Raw genomic sequence first — 361 nt, 5'->3', positions numbered from 1 at the left:
GTTGAGGCTTCTCCCCTTCTATATGAAGATGCATGTGGCTACCATATCTGAGTCTCTGTAAACCTGGCTAACACTGGTCACCCTGCCCTGGTGATTCCCTGAGACCCTATGCCACCCAGATTGCTGGCCTTCTCAAGTCACTTCCAGCAGCTTTTCCATACAAATGGCTTGTCTTAGCTCATGCTTCCAACTTTCCTAAAATCTCTCAGGGGTTTTCAAAACCCAAACAAGTGGTGTTTGGTCTTGGCACGCCCCATACCTCTTGCTGAACATCCCATGCCTGGCACTAGCAGCAGCTGGCCTTGGTTTGTGGCTTGGCTTCTTGAGTTGCCTCCAAGCCCAGTGTGGGTGACGGCCATCT

This window comes from Pteropus vampyrus, unplaced genomic scaffold, assembly GCF_000151845.1.
Source record: "Pteropus vampyrus isolate Shadow unplaced genomic scaffold, Pvam_2.0 Scaffold507, whole genome shotgun sequence".
Classification (NCBI taxonomy): Eukaryota; Metazoa; Chordata; class Mammalia; order Chiroptera; family Pteropodidae; genus Pteropus; species Pteropus vampyrus.
This window is presented reverse-complemented; position numbering follows the sequence as displayed.